The sequence below is a fragment of the Eubalaena glacialis genome, chromosome 11 (genome assembly GCF_028564815.1).
Source record: "Eubalaena glacialis isolate mEubGla1 chromosome 11, mEubGla1.1.hap2.+ XY, whole genome shotgun sequence".
Classification (NCBI taxonomy): Eukaryota; Metazoa; Chordata; class Mammalia; order Artiodactyla; family Balaenidae; genus Eubalaena; species Eubalaena glacialis.
Window position 1 is genome coordinate 46,577,324 of NC_083726.1, and position 21,985 is coordinate 46,599,308.

The 21,985-nt window shown below is 40.3% G+C and overlaps 1 long non-coding RNA gene across 1 annotated transcript in view; it reads right to left on the bottom strand.

Moving 5' to 3' along the window:
• LOC133100413 (uncharacterized) overlaps window positions 1–21,985 on the bottom strand; it is a 133,497-nt gene that overhangs the window by 45,907 nt on the left and 65,605 nt on the right. The gene's annotated exons all lie outside the window — the stretch shown is intronic.

Genomic DNA, 21,985 nt, shown 5'->3' on the forward strand with positions numbered 1-21,985 from the left:
GCCTTATTTTTTCTCTGCCCCATGAACGGTGGGAAGACAGGTAAAATTTACAAAGAGCCATAGTTAGAACCAATGATCCACATCCACAAATTATACTATAAGGCAAACTATATTGACAGGTCTACAAAAATTCATGGGGCTTTTTCAACAGCTTAATTGAGGTATAACCGATGTGCAACATACTATATATATTTAAAGTATACAACACAATGAGTTTTGATATATGTACACACCCATGAAAACATTGACACATCAAGATAATGAACATACCCATCAGCCTGGAAAGTTTTCCCAGGTCCCTTTATAACCCATGCCTATAGGGGTTCTTTTAATTTGACATTACATCATTAGCCAACTCATTCTTTTTTTTTTTTTTTTAAGAAAACTACACACCTTTACTTTTTTTTTTTTTTTTTGGCTGTGTTGGGTCTTCGTTGCTGCGTGCGGGCTCTCTCTATTTGCGGTAAGCTGGGGCTACTCTTTGTTGCAATGTGCAGGCTTCTCTTTGTGGTGGCTTCTTTTGTTGTGGAGCATGGGCTCTAGGCGCGCGGGCTTCAGTAGTTGTGGCACGCGGGCTCACTAGTTGTGGCTCACGGGCTCTAGAGCGCAGGCTCAGTAGTTGTGGCACACGGGCTTAGTTGCTACGCTGCATGTGGGATCTTCCCGGACCAGAGCTCAAACCCGTGTCCCCTGCATTGGCAGGTGGATTCTTAACCACTGCGCCACGAGGTTAAGTCCCCAACTCATTCTTAAATAGAGGAACAAACCAAACCCCCTCCCAACAAAGAAGGATATTTTCTCAAATCCAAAAAGCTAAACTTTCAGTACAACAATTCAAGTTCATTCTTAGATAATCCAGAAAAAAAAATCAACATGTTGGGGCATAGCCCTAGTTCTCTCCTTACCCACCACAAAAATCAATATAACGAGACAGATAACATAAACCATTGGTTCTTAAATGTGTATAACAGAATGCTGATGTGTAGTTAGTGTCACAAATGTCTCTCCAAATTTGGATCAGTGTGAAGAAATTTTATTTGCTACAATGGAGAACACATACCACGGATAGCAATGCCTATCACCAACTGAGATGAGCATGTCATAAAACACAGGTACAATTTGCAGCCAATGAGACATAAAAGGTACAATAAATGAGAGATGAGAGAAACCAAAAAGGATTTTGTGTTTACTAAAACAAACCCAAAAATGTCTGATGTTAAGTATATGAGAAAGAATGCCAGGGTAGTAAACAGTTCTATTCAAACAGCAACATAACATTAGACGCTACCAAGGGAACAGTGTAATGCATTTCAAATATATCGCCCCCGAATTCTAGTATTTAGAAATGTGACATGAACATAAATAGGATAGAAACCACTGGGAGGGGAAAAAAACACACCTAAACCAGTGGCTCTCAGACTCTGTATGCCTCAGAATCACCTGGGAGGCTTCATAAAATACAGACTGCTGAGTCCCACCCCAGGGATTCTGATTCAAGCGGTCTCAGGTGGGGGTCGAAGAATTAACATATCTAATAAGTGCCCAGATGATGCCAATGCGGATGGTTTGTGGACCACACTATAAGAGCCGCGACTGATCTAGACTTCTAGTTTAATTCCCAGGAGTATTCAATGGGAGTCAAAGAAGCAAAACATGTTGAAAAATTTTTCACTTTCCAACTGTTTCATTGCTTACTTCAGGTGTCCTAATTGACAATATTGGATTTCTATTGCTTTTACTTCGTATCCATTATTTTCCCTTTTAATTTTTTTCTCATTGTCCCTTTCCTCTTTATTTCGACATGGCTTTCTCAAGCCTGTCTTCTACATTATGGATTTTGTTTTCTCTACGTTTCGTTTGCTTTTCACTGCTTCAGATGCTCTGATTTCTCTGATGATATTTCTTTTCCTTAATTTCCGAACTTCCTTTGCCATTTCTCTTTTCTTCTTATTTATTCATTTCTTAGGTCATATCGTCTCATCTTTCATCTCTTGCTTTACAGAGTTCTTGATTTCTCTAATTTCCTTTAGAGGTCAAATTAGTTATTAAACACTTCTTTCTTTACTTGAATTATCTCTTCTCAATTGTGCTATTTTTGTGTCATTTTTATGCCACGCTTTTATTTTTCCTTCTTCTGGGGGACAGGATTTTTGCATAAATTCAATGTGTGTTTTCTCTTTTCTCTGCCATTTATTCCTTAGTTGGGGGACGTTCCCTCTGGTTATGCTACAGTTCACCTGAAGTAAACAATGAAATAATTGGAAAATGAAAATTTTTTCAATATGTTATATTGAAGCTAGGTTTCTGATTTGAGAAATCTTGACTATGATAAAAAAAAATACATAGCCTCTTGAAGAAATGGAAGTTCGAGTTAATATATGGAGAACAGTACGGAGGCTCCTTAAAAAACTAAAAACAGAGTTACCATATGATCCAGCAATCCCACTCCTGGGCATATATCAGGAAAAGATGAAAACTCTAATTCAAAAAGATACATGCACCACAGTGTTCATGGCAGCACTGTTTACAATAACCAAGACATGGAAGCAATCTAAGTGTCCATCGACAGATGAATGGATAAAGAAGATGTGGTATATTACTGAGATTATTACTCAGCCATAAAAAGGAATGAAATAGTGCCATTTGCAGCAACATGGATGGACCTAGTGATTAACATACTAAGTAAGTCAGAAAGAGAAAAACAAACACCATATGATATCACATATGTGGAATCTAAAAAAATGAAGTTATTTACAAAACAGAAAGAGACTCACAGACTCACAGACATAGAAAACAAACTTATGGTTACCAAAAGGGAACGTGGGGGGGAGAGATAAATTAGGGGTTTGGGATTAACATATGCACACTACTATATATAAAATAGATAAACAACAATGACCTTCTCTATGGCACAGGGAGCTATATTCAAGATCTTGTAATAACCTATAATGGAAAAGAATCTGAAAAAGAATATATATGAATGAAACAATCACTTTGCTGTACACCTGAAAGTAACACAACACTGTAAATCAACTATACTTCAATAATTTTTTTAAAAAAGAGCTCCCAAGCAGAAGAATCATGTCCCCTCAATTCACATGACTGAAGTGCTGCTTGAGGGTTTTTGCCTTCACCTCATCTCTGCCCTGATGAAACAATTCCAATGGCGGGGTCATTCTCATCCTTCTGTTTTCAGGTTTCATGTCAAATTCTCAGAACCCTTTCCTGACCGTCTTCTATAAAGCAGACTTTGAATTATTACCACTTCAACCTAATTATTTGTTCCTTGGCTTTTTTAATTTTCAAAACATTATTCTGTCTTTAATTATTTGTAACCTCCCAATAAAATTTAAACTCCACAAGGAGAGAAATCATGTTTGTCTTGTTTACTGCTGTGTTCCTGGCATCTACTACAGTGATTGGCACATAGCAGTTAATCAAAAAATGTGTTAAATGAATTAATAAAGAATTATAAAATTAATACAATTAAAACCACATTTTAGACTGTAAGGTCAAATGGTATAAACTAGAGTCTAGAATTAGACCCAAGCATACATGCATTATTATTTTAAGTTGGCAGAGCAGTATTCAGTACCTGAGGCATTGACTGGACATTTGGAAAAATAATAAGGCACAATCCCCTATGTGAATGGCTTTTGAGGAAGTCAGGGGATGGTGAATAAGTTAGCACAGAACAAAAAGAAGAAAATAGATTCAGAAAATCAGATATGCATGAAGTCAAAAGTTTAGTGTGGCAGGATCTCAGAAAACACTATAAGATATAAGCCATCAGGAATTTGCAGATGTCTTAGGAAAGGCTTCACCCATGACTTGGAATAGAGGATTAAACAAATCTTACCTAATTCTGAAAGAGAAACTGATATCTGGGTTACATACACATAACACTGAAGCAAGAACTTTAAAAAAATGGATAGTTTTGACTGCACAAATTGAAACCTCTTATATTACAAAAGTAATAGTCACCACAAATAAGACTGAACAATAAATTACAACCCAAATGAAAAGTTGCAACATATTTGGGAAATGATTATTGTTTGTAATATACAAATAACTCTCATAAATCAATAAGAAAATGAAAATTACTGAAGGACACAAAGAGACAATCACACACACACATACAACAACAACAGCAAGTAACGATTCTACTCTCCCATGCCCCCCAAATAAAACCCTAAATATATAGGGTATATGGTGTTAACTATAGCCAAATACATAAAGTACATTGAAATATCATTTTTTTACCCATTAGATTAGCAATGATTAAAAAGATTGACAATATCCAAAGCTGACAAGAATGTAGGGAAATAGACCATCTCAAATACTGTTAGAGGATTTAGTTTAGAAGTATATATTAAAAAATTAACACTTTGACTTAGCAGTTCCTCGTCAAAGTATTTCTCCCAAGAAAACAATGTGTCAATTGCAATTTCAAACTTAGCAAAACAAAAAGAAAACTCTTATACTCCCAACAAAACTTATCAATCTCCCAATTTTTCCCATCTTACTACATGGCACCTCCAGATACCTAATTGCTCCAGAAAGAAACTTGATTATGCTTGATCTCTCCTTTCTCTCACTTCCTACAGCCAGCTCAACAAGTCTTTTCAACTCTACCTCCAAAATCTATCCCAGATCCATCCTCTTCTCTCCTCTCCACTGTCCACACTGTAGTCCAGAACACTATCATATTTTCCCTGCATCCCTGCAAATAGCTTCCTGACTAATCTTACTTCTACTCTCATGATCTGACCCCAACACTGAAGCCAAAATTAAGCCCTTTAATCAGAAAATTGTATTTTTTAAAGTAAATGCTCAAAGTCCTAAAATTTCTCTCATCTTTAAATCTGACTACCAAATTACAACAAACCTTCCTCTACTCCACATCCTATTCTAGCTTTTTCTCTGCTCTCTTTTATAGCAAAAAAAAAAAAAAAAAACTTATTGTCTATAACCTCCATCTCTATTTTCTCACTTCTATTCTTTCTCAAACCCTCTCCCTTCAGGCTTTCATCCACACCTCCTACCAAAACCTCGTGGACATCATGAACTTCACAGTATTAAACCCAACAGTCAATTCTCAGTCCTCTTGTTACTTGACTCCCCAGCAGCATTTGACACTGTTGATCTTGTCTCCTTCCTCAAATACTCTATTCATGTAGCTTTTGAGATACCACAGCTTCCTGAGCATCCTCCTACCTCTGGCCATTCCTACTAGCACTTCTCTCCATGTGATCTCTAAACGTCAGCGTTCCCCAAACTCCTTCCTCAGACATCTTCTCTTCCCTCTGTTTACTCACTCCCTACATGCATTCATCTATTGCTACAGCTTTAAATATCCTCCAAGTGTTAATATCTCCAAATTTATGTCTCCAGACCTGACCTTGCCCTGAATCCAGGCTTGTACGTTCAATTGCCAACTCAGCATCTCCACGTAGACATCTAATAGGCATCTACAGCTTAACGTATACAAAATGTACTCTTATCTTCCTCCTCAAAACTTCTTCTTTCCTGGTCTTGTACATTTTCAAAACTGGCACCACCACTCACCATATACATAAGGCAAAGCCACTGGATTCTAGCTTGACTGCGTTCTCTAAGACTCCATATCCAATCCATCAGTAAATCCTATTAGCTCTTCCTTTTCAGTACATTCTGAACCTGACAATGTTTCCCCACTTCTGTTACTATCACCCACCTCAAAGCCACCATCATCTTTGCCTGGACTAATTTCAGAGTCTCCTAACTCTCCTCCTTACTTCCATTACTTCCCCTTTCATACAGCAGCTAAGGTAACCTTCTTAAAAAAATGTGACATCATGTCGCTCTCCTGCTCGAAACCTTCCCATCTCTTCCCATTCCGTTTAGAAGAAAACCATTGTCCTTGCTGACCCTGCCTTTCCCTCTGCCCAGAACAATTATCCCTCACCTATTGGCTTGGCTTACTTTTCACTTCTTGTAGATCTATGTCAAGTGTCATCTCCTCTAAAAGAGCTTGCAGACCACCCTACCTAAAATAACATGTGTACACACACACACACACACACACACACACACACACACACACACCCCACTACCCTGCTTTAGTTTTCACATACATTTCTACCTGACATTAGGAAGCTAGAATGTCAGCTTGAAAAGGGCAAGGACTTCCTCTGTTTTGGTCATTACTGAATGAGTGGCATCCCCTATATTCTATGGCCTGGAACATGGTTGGTATGAGACAATTGGTCCATAAATACTTGATGAAAAATGGATTGAATAAATGAGTGGTTCCCTTGCTCCTTCACCTAAAATCAGCACCTCTACCACACTTAATTTCCCCAAACAGCATTGAGAACTTTAAAAAAAAAATCCTACTTACAATAAAATCTAACTCCTAATCGTAGCCCACGAGGCCCTGAAGAATCAATCTCTGTTCTCCATTCTTTTTTCTTCCTCTTCTTCTTCTTTGTGTGTGTGTGTGTGTGTGTGTGTGTTGTTTTTTTTTTTAAATAAATTTATTTATTTATTTTTAGCTGTGTTGGGTCTTCGTTGCTGCACGCAGGCTTTTTCTAGTTGCGGTGAGCGGGGGCTACTCTTCGTTGCGGTGCGCGGGCTTCTCATTGCGGTGGCTTCTCTTGTTGCAGAGCACAGGCTCTAGGAGCACGGGCCTCAGTAGTTGTGGCATGCAGGCTCAGTAGTTGTGGCTCGTGGGTTCTAGAGCGCAGGCTCAGTAGTTGTGGCGCACAGGCTTAATTGCTCTGCGGCATGTGGGATCTTCCCAGCTCAGGGCTTGAACCTGTGTCCCCTGCATTGGCAGGCAGATTCTTAACCACTACGCCACCAGGGAAGCCCTCTTCCTCTTCTTCTGACACTCGCTCTTTGCAGCTCGGTGCACTGGAGCCATAACCAATCATGCTTCTGTTTTTCAAACACTCAAGTTCATCCCAAATTAGGGCTGAGACAATGGCCTGAGAATTCTCTCTTCGTGGCTCCTTTTGTTCAGGTTTTTGATAAAATCCCATTTCCTTAGATAAGTCTTTCTTGACTACACTAGCTAAAGTTACCTCTCTCTCTCATTCAGGTACTACCATATTTACCTATTTTGTTTTCTTCAAGCACATATCAGTATGTGTAATTATCTCGGTTACTTATTTGTTTGACCTCCTCCTGAGAATGTTAGTTCCATAAAAGCAGAGGTCTTAAATGTTTTATTCGCTGGTATATCACCAGGACTTAGAATACTATCTGGCACCTAGAAAACATCCAGTAAAAATTTATTGAATGAATTGTACAATGATACATATACATTTGTGTCTTTGAACCAGTGTTATTTATAAAACTCAAAACTGAAAATAAGCTAAAATCCATCAATGGAGAATTAAAGTATTTGTGGAGTATCCATACACTGGAATACTTTGCAACCATTAATAATGATAATACAAATCTATATTTATTGATATGGAATAATGACCATAATACATTAATGAATGAAAAAAGATCACATATTTTGTTTGATCTAATTTCAGTTAATATGCTTGTGTTTGTGACTGTATAGTTATATGTCTTGTAAGATATCTGCCAAAATATTAGCAATTGTTGTTACATACTATTTACCTTCCATATATATGTAGTATAGTCTGATTTTGTTTGTTCATTTACAGTGAACGTTTATTATGTATAATCAGCTTTTATTTTGAAGAGGGGGAAACACAGGTGTTCTTCTCCATGAATATACAGCACAACACTAATCTCTTGCTTTAAAACAACATACAAATGCCAGGCTGAGTGACTTTGATTTTTTGGAAATAGAGAAACAGCAGTGGAAATTTCTTAAACATGTACCATTTTCTATTTGAAACTATATTAGCTTCAAAATTAAATAATTACTGGATGGCTCAAGTACAGTGTCCTCTTCCTAATCTATACTGACTGAAGAGCTGAATAGAATATTTCGTAATCACAAAGTCTTTTTTTTCCTCTCAATCTTGCCCAATGAAAGAATGAACTATGATGACTTATCACCAATTTTGAGTTTTCTTACTTAGTACACATCCCACATCTTACCTCAAACAGTGTACCTAGTACACTCCAAATCCCGTGCTAGAGAAAATTATGTTTAGTCACTAGACTCTTTTCAGCCAGGTCTGTAGTCTAATCTGAACTCAGAGAGGCTTTCTTGTACTTATTTATTTATTTCCTGCAATTGTCAAGCCAGAAAAATTCATGTCAGCAGTCACCAAAAAGAAGGCACAAAGTAATCAAAGACTGCTTTTATTCATTCAATAATAACCATGTAATTATGGAAGCATTTAAGATAATCTCAGCCTCTTGTAAAAAGGCATTTGTTCATATACACTGTCATAAATGTAGTTGTCTGTGCATCGAAGCAGAATCACAGCCATCCCTATAAATCATACTGACACACTTTGTTCTAGTCCAGCTTGCAAGAGAGCTGCTTTCATGACATCCCCAGATCACAAAACAAGTAGCAGGATACAGTCAAATTACTTTTCTGACAAACGTAACAGAAAAAAAGAAAACTTGCAAGGATGAATTCATATGAGATTGAAACGTGCTTGGAAGACCAAGAACTGAGAGATCACTGTGATTCCTTTGGGCACCATGATATGCCAAAATTGCTTTATGCCACTTAGCCATAATTATAGCTAACCGCACTGCTGGGGCTCTTTTCTTGGCAGGATCCGCGCCTATGAATATGCGTGTGTATTTGTGTGTGTGTGTAAATTAAGTTCCTTGTGAAGATGTGATTGCTCCACCTGTTATCGTCTGTCTCTATCTTAAATTTTCATCAAGTGTTGCCAATTAGTTCACAAACAGAACTGAAGAGTGAAAATTGAGGTGCAAAATGTCTGACTTATGGATGAAATTTGTTACGGCCCATGATTTTTGTGGCTGCTTTAAATATTCTGTTACCAAATTGATTAAATAATTAAAGTTGTTACAAACATGTCAGATGGAATTTCACATCAAATTTCAACTGGGGCTTGGAAATGTCATGTATTTTCTAATGCTATGGGATTCTTTACATTTCTGGAAAGCCACCTGAGGTTTTCACCATCATACAGGAGACAGCTGTGGCAGGATGAAAGATCTATCTCCCAGGAATTAGAAATACTGGATTTTGTAATTTATAAACACCGTGACCCTGAGCAAGTAATTCACCTCTCTGAGATCTTTTTGTCATATCTAAGAAATGGAAATAAGATTTGTTCTTCCCATCTCATAGGATTCTTTAAAGATTAAATAAAGTAAGCCCATGTCATTTGAAATGCAGTTTGAAAATTCTAAAGTACAAAACAAATTCAATAACATTATTATTGAAGAGAAGTCCCGGTATCAGGAACTAGTTTGAAGCAATCATAAAAGAGCTATTCAGCACAACTGATATCACTCAAAATCTATTGAGCATCTACTCTTTGGAAAGCACTTCAGGTGCTCAAAGATGACGACAACACTGTCTTCCTAGTGAAGACTACTTAACACAACTAAAGCTATAAAAACACACAGCAACAGATAAATGCCAAGTGACAGATAGCTATGGGTAGTGTCGGGAGATGGAAAGTGAAAGATTTCATCACTACCTTCCAGGATGAGAGAAGTGTTGAGCCTTGATGGACAGCAGTTTTATTCTATTTTTTCTTTTTCATGGCTTTCAGGGTTTAGATACTGAGATTTTAAACTCATAAATAATCATATTCCTTTCCTACTCCAAGTTCAAAGCCAATTGATAACTAGATGCTGTTATCAGAGAGAAGCATATATTTTTGAATCAGCTTTACTGCAGATAAGATTAAATTATACAATGCAGTTTGGCCTCTGGCCACCCGACATCCCCTTAAGTAAACGTCTCAGCTCCAGCAGATTTGGGCAACTGCAGGCCTCCCTAACGGTCGCAAGGCAGAATGGAACTTGCACATCCCAAGAACAGAGCTTTCCACAAACGAGAGGAGCCCTAAAGGAGCCGAAGTGGGCCTGCTTAGTTCCTTCCCCCAAATTCCTCAATCAGGTAAGTCACACCTTCCTCCACAGGGAGGTGTGAGTGAGGCCACAACCAAAAGAGGCCAGGAGGGTTACTCTATAGAAATAAATCCTCTCATGGAAACAGGAGTCCTGACCAGTAGAGGTTCCTTGCTAGCACAAGGATGAGGTAAAATTATAGCTTTCCTTTTTTTCCAAATGAGTAGCCATGTAAATAACCCAATCTTTTCCATTTAATTTGAAAGCCACCAAATTTTCAGACACCAAATTTTCTATGTATTTATATCTATTGCTTACCTCTTTCTTCTGTACAATTGATTTAGCTCTACCTCATTTTAAATATATTCATATCTGGAAAAGTTAGCTTCCCCACGTTATTATGCTACGCCTTGAAAGATAATTAGGAGTAACAGATGGAAATAGATTAGGGAGGCAATCCAGGTGGGGAGGCGGCAAAGCAGGAATAAGAGGTAAGCCTGGACATTACATCCTCAGAGAAAATGAAAGGACCACACTACCTTGAGAAGAGAGTTTCTGCAAGGGAGTTGGGAACAATCAACTTAGAGCAATATCCGCAGTATAATGTGACCCAGTAAGTGATGATACCCTACAGACACTGAAGGTTTTTCAATAGGGTGTCAACAAGACAAAAGGCGCTTTGTGAAGATCATTGCTATATTATTATTTCCTCAATAATTTAGAAATCAAAAGAGAATGCAGCTTATTAAAACAGTCCAAGAGTAAGCAATATGGACAAGGGTTACAGCTGAATATATATGTTTTCTTGAATGTTTAAACAAGACAAGAAATTTGGTTTCTCAATTTAGTCTAGCCACTTATATAAGTAAGGCACAAGTACACCTCACTCCTAAATACACTTAGTAGCACACAGTCCCATTGTAAATTGTTTCCTTATTATTGTGGCCCACTTCTAGTAGTGATAAATACCTGACGATAAGAGAGAAGAATTTAAAAATATGATTAGCACCAGGAATGTCCTAAAGGAAATTTTAAAGTGGGAAAGTTTACTTTTAGGAGTCCCCAATTCATCTCCCAAAACCTATGAAAAAACAATTCTTACTTTTGATGGAAATAATATGTTTTAAGTTTTTTTGTTTAAGATATTTGGGTACTACTTGACTGGGGGAACAGCTGAGAAAAAAAGATATCAAAGAGAAATTCTAGAACTGGAAGGAATTAGTTATCAGAACTACAGAAGTCTAATCACTTACTGACTTCAAAATTCACCTTTGCTACCCAAATGAGCTGAAGACTGAAAGAGGCTTTCCTAAAGGAAACACAATGAAATGCATCATACAGAAGGAACTGGGATCTTTGAAACAGGAGGAGCCAAGGGGTCTTCTTTCAGCTGTGATATAAAATTAATATTGTAAAAACAGAATTTCAGAAAAAATGGTATTCACCATCAAGTCCATGTGGACCGCCAGTAGGAATCAAGCCAGATGCTAGCTTAGGACCATCTATGAAACTTCAAGGAACCAATCCTAAAAAATAATTCCAGATTTATGCAAAGATCAAACTACACTGATGACCACCACAGTATTTTTATAAATGTTGTAACTGAAATGCCCAAAACAAAAAGAGAGCTTGAGTAAATTATGGTTCTTCCTCAAGACAGAATCCATGCCATTTTTTAAAATGATATAAAACAGAAACACTTCTGAATGGTCATATGAGAATCTCTCTGGAACTTCTCCTTAGCAAAACAACTGTAGCTGGAGAAAACTGTATTAAAAAACAACAACCACAATTTAAAGTCTGTGGAAATTGCCCTAAGGGCATATAGCAAGTGGAGAAACATTTATTCAAGAAAATCCAATAAATCTTAGTAAGAACAGCTCAGTGTGATGGAAGCTCTACTCCAAGCAGATGCAACCAAGAAAACAGGGCTCCCTTTTCCCCAGCTTCCAGGCTCATTTCTCCCTAGAAAGGGGAGTCTGTCGGCATTTATCACACCCATCCCCTGTCCCCCAATCTGCACTGCAGAAACTCTATTCCAAGAAAGAGTGGCACAGCGGTCTGAGGCTCTCTTCCTCCACCAGCACCCACCAGTATGCAGAAGCTCCACCGCAGGCATGGCAGGTGGAAAATGCTGGGACCTGGTCACCCTCACTTCCGCTCTCTCGTAAGGGGGACACTCCACAATGTCCGGGGGGGGGCAAGCCGAGAACACCAGGCACTGCCACACATCCCCTGTGCCCACTCATAGAACAGGACTGTCCCCTGAGAGAAGTGGGCCTCAGTCCCTGACCCCAACTCCAGAACAGCAGTGTGGACATTCTCCCAGTGAGAGGCAGTCCTTAGAACAGAGAGCTCTGTCGCTCTCTGTAAGGGGACTGACTTTATCTGCAACAGAGAGGTGAATTCAAGCCTGGGGGCATTATCGAAAACAATGGAAATCTTGGTGGTGAGCAATTAAGAGGCTGGTAGCTCCCTGACAGCCATAGGTAAAACTCTAGACTGGCCAAAAGTTTAACAGAGAACCAGGAAGAGAAAAGGCTAAGGAGAACCCTCCTGGGGCCAGAGAAGGCCTGGAAAACTACCTAGGCAAAAAGGTCTGACGTTAATTGGATTAGACCTTGGAGTAAGGTGTGCCTAGGGCATTATCAAAAACAATAGAGCAATCGGCTAGCAATTAATAGAAGCTAATAGCTGGATGTGATAGCAAGAGAGACAGACCATCAAGAGCCATAACAGGGAGATCAGAGAGAGAGAGCAACAAAGAGAGCCTGACAAAAACCACTGTCATCCTACTGAGTCCTGCCACGGCCCTCTAGAAATGAATGCCCTGCTCCCACCCCACTGTTTCTCACCTGGCTGCTCCAGACACTCAGCTTTGAAGTATGACAAGATGCCAGAGATCAAGACTTTATAGGAAACTTGATCTGCATGGGACTGGGTCAAGGAAACTAGCTACAGGCTGGTGCCTTAAAAAGTGTTTAAGTGTCCCATCTCTAGTTTCCAAAGTGGGTGATCAGTTTAAGTATCAGTTAATTCATCAACAGTAACAAAGATTTTTCAGTCTAGTAAATGAACATAGTGGCAGCAGTAAACCAGTGAAAACACATGAAAGGTATGTGGGATGCTGTGTTGGGTTTCTCAATACTATGTTGGTATCAGGACGCAATCCAGTAATTCAGGATAGGATCCTAGCTCACTCCTAAGCCTCTCCCCCTGCACACATACACACCATCACCACCACTGCCATCATGACAGAGGACAGACTAGAAAAGAGCCAAGCAGGATGATACAGCTCCTGCCAAAGGAGTTAGAACAACACTCTAGTCGCCATGAAAACTGCCAAGAATGCTGAAGGGAAAACTGCGACAGAAGCCTAGTCATTCAATTTAACATGGGAATGGTGGTGAAGAATTTCCGCCACGACAAAGACACCCTCATGACTACTACTTCCTGCTAGTCCAGAGTTACCCCTCAACACCCTGTACCCCAAACCTAATAGACACCCTAGATCTCAGCATAAGCCACTACTTGTAACTCTCTGAACACGTGGTGTTCTCTCCTTTTTGTTTTCCTACGTGTGCTAATCCCTGCTTAGAAACCCATTCCCTCCTATTCCCACTCCCCTCACCTGGCCAATTCCTAAATATCACTTGAACTCTATTAAAACATCACCTTCCCCAATAACCCCAATATGGTTTGGGGGCTCATCTCACATACTCCCATGTCACCCAGAGCCAGCTTCTATCGTAGCCCCTATATTGTAGCAGAGTTATCTGTTGTTGATGTTTTTGACCGTAAACTCATTAAAGAGTAGTACCATTAACATTAGTCCTCTTATCCACAATAAGCACAGGGCCAGGCAGAGAGAGACTCAACAAATGTGTGGTAAGTGAGTGAGTGATTGCAGTTTCTGGGGCACAAAACTGCTAAATAGAAGCCAAGGCAGGGACTTCCCTGGTGGTGCAGTGGTTGGGACTCCGCGCTCCCAATGCAGGGGGCCTGGGTTCGATCCCTGGTCAGGGAACTGGATCCCACACGCATGCCTCAACTAAGAGTTCGCATGCCACAACTAAGGAGCCCACCTGCCGCAACTAAGACCCAGCACAACCAAATAAATAAATTAAATAAATATTTAAAAAAAAGAAGCCAAGGCACTCCAAAAGTTGAGACCATGACCACAAAAATAATTCCAGAACCCACTGCTGGTCATTCTAAGACTTCAAACAAATTGTCTGTCTTCGTCAGGACTAGTTAACAAATGGACAGAGCTAAGCCTACAGGTCACAAGAGACTTTCTTTGTAGCTCTCGGAGGCTATAGTATAGAGGGGACTCACAACATGAGTCTCTGGTAAACCAAGATAAAATAATGTGATAATGTGTGACACATTTGCATTTAAACAAAGACATCTTGGATTTATTCCTTAACTCATAGAAATGGTTTAAGAGTGGCATTTCACAAAGCAGAAATAGAGACATAGACGTAGAGAACAAATGTATGGATACCAAGGGGGAAAGGGGTGGGAAGGGAGGAATTGGGAGACTGGGATTGACACACATACATTATTGATACTATGTATAAAATAGACAACTGATGGGAACATACTGTAGGGCACAAGGAACTCTACCTACTGCACTGTGGTGTCCTAAATGGGAGGGAAGTGAAGTAAGTCAGAAAGAGAAAAACAAATACCATATGCTAACACATATATATGGAATCTAAAAAAAAAAAAAAAGGTTCTGAAGAACCTAGGGGTAGGACAGGAATAAAGACGCAGATGTAGAGAATGGACTTGAGGACACGGGGAAGGGGAAGGGGAAGCTGGGAGGAAGTGAGAGAGTGGCATGGACTTATATATACTACCAAATGTAAAACAGATAGCTAGTGGGAAGCAGCCGCATAGCACAGGGAGATCAGCTCGGTGCTTTGTGACCACCGAGAGGGGTGGGATAGGGAGGGTGGGAGGGAGACATAAGAGGGAGGAGATGTGGGGATGTATGTATATGTATAGCTGATTCACTTTGTTATACAGCAGAAACTAACACACCATTGTAAAGCAATTATACTCCAATAAAGATGTTAAAAAAAAAAAAAAGGGAGGGGATATGTGTATGTGTATGGCTGATTCATTTCGTTGTGCAGTGGAGGCTAACACAACATTGTAAAGCAACCATACTCCAATAAGAATTAATTTAAAAAAAAAAAAAAAGAGTAGCATTTCAGGCACTAGAGCAGAAAATGGGAGAAAATATTTTACACATAGAAACCTTCTTTGGGGTTTTGCTCAAGTCTTACTTCATAAGTGACCACTGTTTAGAGTCACCAGATAAAATACAAATGCCCTTTATTTTAGTATAAGTATGCCCCAAACATAAATATATAAGTATATCCCAACTACTGCATGGGATACACTTTAAAAAATCGTTGTTTATCTGTAATTCAAAGTTATGGGCATCCTACATTTTCATTTGGTTAAAAAAAAAACTTGAAAAAAGCATACTATTACATTATAGGAGTTTTCTAATTCATCGAAGCTTAGCCCCTTACGTCAAGAGTTAACATTCCTTCTTCATCCTCTCCCCAGTTTAATTAAAAGTTTAAAAACTTTTATTTTCTGCACCATGTTCATTGACTGTTTCTGCCAAAGCTCCATGATATCCATTGAAATGACTATCCTAGCATGTAGCTGAGAAAACTAAGGGTCGAGGGGAGTAGGCAGGAGAGAACTCCCAGCCTGATTACCAAGCCAGCAGCTGCTTCACACACTCTGTCACTCGTATTACGGTTGTTACTAGTCACAATAAGGATAATTATATTCTCATTAAATAGGACTATTTCTCATAATAGCCTAATTTGATCTCCAATAAGGAGCTGATCCAGCAGTGCTTTAGAAAGCACGGTGCTGTTGATCTCAATGGCAGCCTACTTGGCACACGGAACAGAGATTTCTCTTTTCCTATTCAGCATCACCACCACCTGTGAAATTCCTAAGGTTCCTTCTTCATGAAAATTCAATCTCCTGCTCAGGCTGAAAACATTTCTATTTGATAATGGTTACACATGGACACCGAGGAGGATTCAATAATCCCCAAGTTCCCCTAGTAAGGTTTTCATGTCTTTCTTTATATGTATTCTGTATAAAATGCACATCTTGCTATTTTATCACCTTATTAAGATGAAAGCATGACTATTATCATCTTTATGAATTTTATCACTATAAAATTTTCAAAAACCTAAACGTTGTTTGCAAAAAAAATTTTTTTTGAATTCACTCTTAAAATTCATTTTACCACATTAAAAATAAAAAATTAGTTCCGCCATTTAAAATTTGATGGTAGACGTGGAAACGTTGCCAGCATCTTTGTTTGTATTGCTTCCTTTCACACTCAATTCTGCAACAATTTATAATTTTAAATGCTCTTTTTTTTTTTAATAGAAGCTAAACTCTATTAAGTGCTTATTATGTACCAAATTTCTAATCTTTTCACATGTAAATGCTCTTTTAAAAGGAACGTCTCAACTCCACCCAACTGGAGAGCCAAGTCCTAATATATGTCCAGGTGCATCAAGCATTGTTTCAAAATCACCATGGTAACCACTAATCAGTGGAAAGAAATGCACGTCAAAGGCTCCACTCAAACAGTTCACCTAGTGCTCATCATTTGATTTTGCTGAGATACCCTTTCTTCATATAATGAGGATGAGTTTCAACATGGTCTAGCCCCACGTCCTCCAAGTCCAGGTGCTGCCCTTTGCATAACCTCACCAAACCTCCAGGTGTTTCTCCAGGTTACCTTCCTTCTGTTTCAGCGCCACTGAAAATGGGAATGTCTACCAGGGAAGTCTGGATAGGACTCAGCACCGTCCAGGCACACGTGAGTGCCACTTCTGTTGTTCAACTCAGGATGAACTACATGCTCTAGATCATGAAATGTCCTCCCCAGAGAGTGAGGGACATGGCTAATGTGTCCCATCAGAGAGTCACATACTCAAATGGCAGTATCGCTGGCCTGTGGATGCTGCGTCAGTCTCACACAGCTCCCTGATATTAGCAGAAGATGGGGTTGAACAGTTTTTCAAGCTGAAGCTGATCCTCTCCGTGGAGTCTCCTGATCTCAGTTCCCAAATACTTCCTCCAAGTACACACGTTACCCCCTCCTAGATCAGAATGGTCTTGGGTTTTCCCAGTTTTACTTGTTCTCAACCCTGGTTGCATATTAGAAAAATCCAGAGAGTTTTGTTTGTTTGTTTGGTTGGTTGGTTGGTTTCGTCTGAGTACCAATGCCCAGTGACCACCCTGAGAGATTCTGACTCAACTGGCCTGGGGCAAGGTCTCGGGACCAGCATTTTAACAGCTTCCCCTGATGATTCTATGGTTCAGCCTGGGTTCAGAGCAGTGCTTTTTTTCCTTTCTCATCTATTTTTTCTGGCGTAAACTATATGCCAAGCTTCCTTCAGGGCCTTCCCTTTGGACTCTCAAGATGTGTTCTTTTGCAGAAGTTGGCTCTTGAAAATGGAAAGCTTTGACTTACAAAACGACTGTTTCTTAGGTGGAACTCAAGGGTCTGTTTGGGAAGTCACAAACAGAACTGTGGCTGTTTCTTTCTCTCTGCCTTTCTACCATCATAGCCTGTAATCCTCCTGAAGGAGAACAGCTCTGCCACTGATCAGGAAATGGTGATACACTATGAAGAGCAGAAAAGAAGAACACAGAGATGAACATTTCCAGATACAATCACACCATGCTCACCCTCTTACTTAATTTCCCTTTCCCTTCAGCACCCTTCTGTTGAGGAAAGACTCCTTTATTGATATTCCTCCCAACAATATTTACGAGGTTAGGAAGGCAATAGTGGTTCTCTCCAAAGGACAAGTGAAATGACCAGAACCATAGGGATTACTTAGGACCCTCGAGGTTCTTAGCCTCAGCCTGGTACTAAAAGGATCCCTGAGAAAGAAAATAGAGACATTTTTACTAGCATATAAGGAACTGGGCCTAACCCATAATCTATCTTATTTATCTATGCAGTGACCCAAGTTGAGTACCGTTACTACCGGGAGCCTGTCCCACATATGGATCAATCCACAAGGTCCTGCCTCACAAGCTTGGGGTTTAAATCAAGCCACTTCTCCTATAATATGCAACTTGAATGACTGTCCCCTCAGCTTGCTACTGTGAGAAGGTCTTCCTATGATAAGTTCACAACCCTATGGACTTACCCTTCCCAAAGGGCATGGTCCCCAGAGAGGAAACGGAAAGTCTGCTCTCTGTTTCATCACTGTTGCTGTGGCTCTTGCCCTCTGCTGTCACAGTGGAGAACAGGTGGGTCCAGAAACCTGTTGGAGGGACCGAGGCACACACTGCTCTGCCAGGCACGGTAGTGTTTGCTGAGGTTGCGGCAGCTGGAGGCTTCTCCCCACAAGCATTGCAGTCAGCTAGTAACCATGCCTGATAGCCCTACAGCAGGTATGGGTTTGGCACCATCATGTGCCATAAAAGCAAGTGCTGGGAGCTTCCCTCTCCAAGCAACTACTGCCCCTCTCGCTATCAAGGAACCACGAGGGGCTTGTCAGTATGACAAATGGGTAGTGACACAGTGCTCTCAACTGAGACACGCAGGAAGCCGTTTTCCTTGGGGCACACCCACAGAGCAAGACACCAGGTGGAAAGGAGTTTTGAGCTTCCGTCACATCCATGCCTCCATGTCCAAACCAGCCTCCTCACCACCTCAGGGAGGGAACACTGTTACCCTTGGGGATAAAGGGCCAGTCATGATTTCTTTCTGAACTGTCCTGTAGGGCTGGATCCAAGTCATGCTCCTTTGATACTGAGGCTCAAACAGAGAAGTTGCTCCTTGCATGATTGGTGTCCAAGGGAGGAAAAAGTAAGAACCTTGGAGGGTCAGTAATAGCCTTCACTCTAAATCTGCCTTCAGAGACGCTGCTTCCCCCAGGCCCCATCTCAAATCTGTACCTGGCCCATGTCTCCAACGCCAGGCATCAGACCCACAAGGGGCCTCCCCCTTGTCCCCGGAGTGTTACCCTCACCTCAGAATGACAAAAGTTGTAATGCTACTGTTTTTTTTATCAACAGATAATCACATAATAGTCTGAAGTTGACTATTTTCCCAAGACCCAGACTAGAAGTCCTACCCATTGTCACTTTATTACATGACACAGCAGAGACAGAATAAAAAGTAGGTGAAAATACTCATTTAGGTCAACTCCATTAAGGTATAGATGAGGAAACTGAAGCCCTAGGAATTCTATAAGAGTGAACACAAATTCACTAGACTAAACCAGTCATTCTTCATGCAAAAATTTAGCTGCCTATCTGTGAGAAAACTCCCCTTCAATGGCGTATTCCCTGGCTATGGAATACATTTGTGCCTACAAAATGCCTTATTGCTATAAGCAAATTGTACTGGGGCGCATAGAATATCCACCGTTGAAAAATTTGCACAAACCCAAAGCATGCCTAACACATATTACTTGAACCATTATCAACATACACTCGCCAGACAATCCACTAAGTTCATTTTCTTTCTTCTTTTACCCTCTTCTAGGTCAACAGGAAAGTACAAGCCTTAATTTAAATCCCCCGTTATTTTGAACATACATGCCTCTACTTCATATCATTTCAGTGTAGCCTATTTAATTGTAAATTACGGGTCCTATGAAGAGAGCTTTATTGCATTTCCCATTTGCAGTTGTTTACACTTTACTATCAATATTTTCCCACCAATATGCAATTCAGAGGCTGTTACGCTGACACTAATGCAAATGGGTTATATTATGCTTCTGTTCCACTACAGTGCATGTTTTTTAAAAAACATAAAGAGCCCATTTTGCAGATGTTCATATAGCCTCACAGCACAGACTTGCTTATATTCCACACTGAAAATAAGCCTAGATATCCTCCCTCCCGCCAGCCGGCTGCAATTCAAAAATTTTGGAAATAGCTAAATTAATTGAGTCCTGAACCTTTCATTACCTATTCCTGGTCCAAATGAAGGACAGGCATCGGTAGACCTGTCGATGCAAATGAACAGCGTGCTTACAGCAACATCAAACCAAGCAGCAAACCAGAAGAGCAGATGTCTCCAGAAAGAACGAGTCCCAAGATTCCCATTACTGAATCGTCCGGTGCCGTGATGTCAGGACAGATCACAAAAAGGAGCTGTAAAGAGTCAAAGCCATGGGGGCAGCACATCTGTCCCAGCAGCATAACTCAGCCCGAGACCTGGATGGGAGCACGACAGCTTGCTTCTAAGGGGAGAAGAATCCTCAGTGAAGGCAAAACAAACTTAATCTCCCCGGAGTCCAGCAGGAAGTCTAGAGAATGCCACATATTGATCTCCTCTCACAGCAAGGTACTTGTACTTCATCACCAGTAAATAGCCCTTGCGAGTCTTTTCAAGGACTTGAGGCAGCTAAGATAAGCACACATTTTCCCCTGGTCCTTTTATTTAAAAGTAACTTGTAGGTTACACACACACACACACACACACACACACACACACACACACACACACTATAGGAAAATCATGAAAGCAGGATGTCCCAGTAGTCAGTTATAGGGCTAGCAAGCCTACCCACCACTGTTGAGCTTTGTTCTGGGTATTGACTGAATGTGAAACCTAAAGGCAAGTCTCTTCATCCTGCCCTGTCTCCCTGTCACCAGAGAGAAGCCCAGGCTGATAAAGCTGCCAAGGTTCCTCATGGGGGTCCCACAGAACTCTGTAATGAGTGCAAATGTACTTGCAATGAGAAGATTGTGCTGAAGTACTTGGAAATAAGACGAATGAATAATAAACAGAAGAGACTTGACAACACTGAAGAGGCTATGGAGACTTGATCATTCCGATTACGCCTCTGGAAAATGACACTTCAGTGCCAATTTTGAGTGGCTGAGCTACAGCCCAAAGCCCCACGGGTGCTAGGCTTATTGCCAGTTTTCATCTGCTTTTATGTTGGAGCTTAATGTACTTTTACATTCATGCTCACAGCCTTGTCTTTCTTCTTTCCCTTTTTCTTTCTTTTCTTTTTTTTTTTTAACAGTGCTTTACATGTTGTGGTGACTAATTTTAAAAATCACATGTATGTCCAAAACACAGCAAGCATAAAGAAAGGGTCTAGGGAATGGACTCGAGGTCACGGGGAGGGGGAAGGGTAAGCTGGAATGAAGTGAGAGAGTGGCATGGACATATATACACTACCAAATGTAAAATAGATAGCTAGTGGGAAGCAGCTGCATAGCACAGGGAGATCAGCTCGGTGCTTTGTGACCACCTAGAGGGGTGGGATAGGGAAAGTGGGAGGGAGATGCAAGAGGGAGGAGATATGGGGATACATGTATATGTATAGCTGATTCACTTTGTTATACAGCAGAAACTAACACACCATTGTAAAGCAATTATACTCCAATAAAGATGTTAAAAAAAAAAAAAGAAAGGGTCTAGGATCGAATGACATGTTACCATTTTGTTGGCTTGAAATAATTAAAGCAGTATCACAATAACTATTAGTCACTGCTTTCATCATTTGTTTATCTGGAATTATGCAAATGACAGAACCAAACCAGCCAGCTGAAATCTGTCTCCCACTCCCTCCTCCACCCCCAAGCCCCAAAATTTCTGGCTTTCAAAATAGCTGCATTTAGAATTGTAGGATGATAGTGAGCCAAATAAAGCTAACATGTAGCACGGAAGGCGCACAGAGAACACCTACCTATTAGGATTTTTTCTTTCTCTTCTTTTTCTCCGGCCGTAAATGAAGTAGATCCAGGTTTTTATAGAGCCTATAGATTAGACAGTTTGGAGGCCCTCTTTGAGAATGAGAATACACAAAGTTTTTCAAAAATATATATCCATGTCAACACATGGCTAGGGCCCCTCTCAGGAACTTGGACGGGCCCCCATGCATGACAGTCTCTGAAATGTAAAATAAATCTGTCTCCAGCCCTATGTAACAGGGCTGGCAGGGATATTTCCGTGCCTCTC